General features: G+C 37.6%; 1 non-coding gene across 1 annotated transcript; it reads right to left on the bottom strand.

Moving 5' to 3' along the window:
- Positions 1-3,957: 3,957 nt before the first annotated feature.
- LOC133315157 (small nucleolar RNA R71) lies at positions 3,958-4,064 on the bottom strand. Its single transcript, XR_009752038.1, has one exon. It is a non-coding gene; the product is annotated as a small nucleolar RNA R71 (small nucleolar RNA).
- Between the last annotated feature and the right edge of the window lie 243 nt (positions 4,065-4,307).

The following is a 4,307-nucleotide window of genomic DNA, read 5'->3' as shown; positions in this document are numbered from 1 at the left end:
AATTATAAAGGTTGTTGTATAATTCAGCCATTAAGAGAAAATTAAGAAAATTTAAATCATGATTCTTGTAATTATATTTTAATTGTTAAAATGTTAAGACGTGTGAATGAACATGTTTTATGATATTTGATATCTTGTGCTTGCAAAGTTGTCTAATCTTTTAGGTGCAAAAAGGAAGGGGATGGTCATGGTGCCCGAAATTTGAATTTCAAAATTTTAAATTAAAGGTGTAATTTTGCTCTATTTAAATTAGAGGTGTAATTTGAATTTTGAATTTTGTAATTTTTCATTTGTCCCTTCAAAGATGTTTTGGAGTTTCTTTAATTATTTGTAATTAGAGAATTAGGCTAGTGGCGTTTAGACGACAAGCAGCCGTGGCTTGAGAAGCAAGATGAACGAATGCGCGAGCACCATGACTGTCTCAAATAAAAGTGTTTTATATGCTTGTATGCTTTGTACGACTAGTATGCATGAGATAGTGTATTACGAATGTATGCTTTTATGACTTAAGACGTTTAGTATGCATGAATTGGACAAATCGCGTTTGTATGCCTTATTATGCACGTCCAATTGCGACTAGTGTAAACCGATAGATGTTTGACATAGGTTACGACTAGCATGATAACATACATATGCGTTTGATGAGACTTAGTAAACCCTAAATAAAAGGAACCCTTAAAAGGAATAAATTATTAAGTGCATGATTACCTCCCACCACCAATATTAATCAAACCTCCTCTAAATAGTGGTGCTCCACAACTCAGTTGGGACCCACTGTTTCGTTGAGCAAGAGTAGTGTTAGAAGTGTGAGACACTTAGGGTGCTGGTTAATGCTTAACTAAGGCATAAGTTGCAGGCTCAGCCGGGCTTATGTGCTTAGGGTAATAGTGCTAGGTTGGTTGCATGAGATGCACCACTAAGTGACAAGGAGTTGTCAACCTAATGTTAAGAGAGGGTATGAGATACTGTTGATAAGGATCAACCCATTATTTAAATTAATCTTGCGGTCACAGACGGGGTTAAAATAAATAATTGCACTATTAATCTCACTAAGGTAAAATCTAAAAGTAGATTAACCCTAAGTCAAATGGTAAGGGTCATTGACTTAGATAAAATAGTGGGAGGGGAAAATTATTTAAAGACTTTAATAATTTGTTCTAATTACATGACAATATTAATTAATTAATCTTTACATATTTTTCAGTTTTTAGTATGACTAATCCACTGTCACTGCGCTCAATACTCGATACGAACAAACTGACCGGTTCAAACTTTATGGACTGGTATCGGAACTTGAGAATTGTTCTTAGGGCCAAAAAGATAGCTTACGTTCTAGATGCTGCATTACCCGTAGCTCCTAGGGAAGGGGAAGATGGGTTCGCGGAATTTGATTTCGAGGCCCACAAACAGCACATGGATGACAATGTGATGCCAGCCTGCATTATGTTGGCATCCATGTTGCCTGAACCGCAAAAGCAGCATGAGCATATGGATGCTCCTTTTATTATCCTGCATCTCAAGGAGTTGTATGATATTAAAGGCAGGCATGAAAGGTATGAGGCCTCTAGAGAATTGTTCTCTTGTAGGATGTCTGAGAGCATGTCTGTGAGCAGTCATGTTCTTAAGATGATCGGACTCATTGAGAAGCTAGGAAATCTAGGCTTCATCATGGATGTCGAGCTAAGTAATGGCTTAGTCCTCACCGCACTTCTACCTTCCTTTAGTCAATTCATTATGAATTACAACATGCATGGGATGCTTGTGAGCTTGCCTGAATTGTTAAGTATGTTAACAACTGCTGAAGTGTTGATGAACCCTTAGTTCATCATGGTTTTTAGCAGGAATTAGGATCAAATTGTGTGATTAAATGATGAAAAACAAGGTTAATGTCCTAAGATGTCCTCAATTACAAGTTCAAGAGCTTTATTGGAAATTTGAATGATTCTTGTAGGAAAAGCAAGCTTGAAAGACAACTGGAGAAGGAAGAAGATTCTGGAGCTCAAGAGGAGAAAAATTGCCTAAGTGTTGAGCGCTAAAACGTCCACACTGAGCGTTTTAACGCCCTGTTACAGAAAGAGGCCAAAACTTGCTGGTGATGAGCGCTAAAACGTCCACACAGAGCGTTTTAGCGCGCTGCTACACTAAGAAGATGGAAAATTGCTGGTCTTGGACGCTAAAACGGCCTGTAATATGCGTTTTAGCGCCCTAAAGTGGAAAAGATTCTGGTCTTCACTGCTAAAACGTCCAAATCAAACGTTTTAGCGTTGGAGTCAGTTAAAGTTAGTTGAGCATTCACCAAGTTTGGACGCTAAAACGGTCATTCCTTAACGTTTTAGCGTTGAAATCAGTTAAAAGCAGTTGAGCATACGTAAAGCATGGACGCTAAAACGGCCACTTATGGACGTTTTAGCGCCCACATCAGTTTTCTGTTTTTAATTGTAACACTATATAAGGCAAAGCCTTGACATTTAGAGGGGATCTTGGGGGATCTGAACTCTCTCTCTCTCTTAAACTTAGTCTGACTTCTCTCTAAATTCTTTTAGTTTTTGTATTAGGATTTCCTTGTAATAGTTTGGAGATTGAAGACTTTCAACATGGAAATGAAGTTTGCTTCTTCTTCTCTTATTTATTCCTTAGTCATGCCTGAGTAGAGTCTTTGTAGTCTGAATGCAATGAAACTCCATGATAATATTATGTTGATTTGATTAATATGATGTCATATTTTTCATGTGCTGATTTGAGATTTTCTGAGTTAATTATTTCTATCAATGAAGTAGTATAGAACATGGATGTTTATATGACTTCTGTATTTGATAATCTCAACATCAGAATTCTAGTACTCAAGGGATTGATGCTAGAGTTCTGATGTAATCTTAAAACCTTAGTATTTCATGCATGTATTAAGAAAGAAATCACCAAGGGATTGGGGTTTCTGATTAATGTTTCTATCAGGGTAGTAAGGGATTACATCTTGATGATAAGTAAAAGGTTGATTAACATCACATGGAAAGGAATTCATCATATGATCAATTCTTATATGGTTTATCATGGAGGAAAGTTGTTTTCTGACTACTTGTTGTTTTTATTAATTCCTAATCCATATTTACTTGTGTCAATTTACTCAAAATCAATTTTTTTAGTGACAAAGTATTCATGATTTTTACAAACTCTTATTTGATTCAAATTAGTTTTCTATGGTATATTGGTGTTTGAACACAATTCCTCGTGGGAACGATCTTTACTCATCATTTTATTACTTGTACGACTAGTGCACTTGCTAGATCTGCAACAAGTTTTTGGCGCCGTTGCCGGGGAATTTGTTTTCAACACTAACTGATACTATAGAATTCTGAGATTGAATCCTTTTATTTTCAGTATTTTAGTTTATGTTAAATTTCTGGTCAATTTTGATTCTGGTACATGCGAGGTACACTTGATCCAAATTTGTTGTTATATGATCCAGAATTAGAAAGGACATTGAGGAAGCACAAAAGGGCAGCCAGGCAAACGAGACAGTTGCAAGAAATTGGTGAATCAAGTACGGTTAATCAGGAAGATATAATGGCAGAGAATCACAGACCACCACCACCACAGAGGACACTGGGAGAGTACATGACTCCTGCAGTGGTTCCTCCAATTGGGAGTGTTGTGCGCCCAACAGTGGAGCCCAACAACTTTGAATTGAAGCCTGCTTTGATACATTTGGTGCAGAAGGATCAGTTTGCTGGAACCAGTGCGGAGGACCCTTACTTGCACATAGAGAACTTCCTATTGTTGAGTGATACTGTGAAGATAAATGATGTCACAAGAGATGCAATTCTGTTGAGACTATTCACTCATTCACTGACGGATGATGCAAGGAGATGGCTGCAATCATTGCCACAAGGAAGTATAACAACTTGGGATGATTTGCAAACCAAGTTCTTGCAAAGGTTTTTCTCAGCATCCAAGAGGGCCAAGTTGAAGGATGAAATTACAAGCTTTAAGCAGAAAAAGTCAGAATCTATTTATGAGGCTTGGGAGAGATTCAAGACTTTGTTGAGGAAATGTCCACAGCATGGAATTGAGGCATGGCAACAAGTAGCAATCTTCCTGCAAGGAATGACCACTAACACTAGAACCTTAGTGCATGCCACTGCTGGTGGATCATTGACTACCAAGACCCCTCAAGAAGCCTTAGATATCTTTGAGTCATTAGCATCTCAAGAATTTGATAATGCTCCAGTGGCTGACAGAAGGACAGGAATTATCAGGTTGGATGGGTATGATGCTTTGTTGGCAAGGAATGATCAACTGATGCAGACACA

This window comes from Gastrolobium bilobum, unplaced genomic scaffold, assembly GCF_033153095.1.
Source record: "Gastrolobium bilobum isolate Gb01-03AN ecotype WA unplaced genomic scaffold, APGP_CSIRO_Gbil_v1 utg90870, whole genome shotgun sequence".
NCBI lineage: Eukaryota > Viridiplantae > Streptophyta > Magnoliopsida > Fabales > Fabaceae > Gastrolobium > Gastrolobium bilobum.
This window is presented reverse-complemented; position numbering and strand designations above follow the sequence as displayed.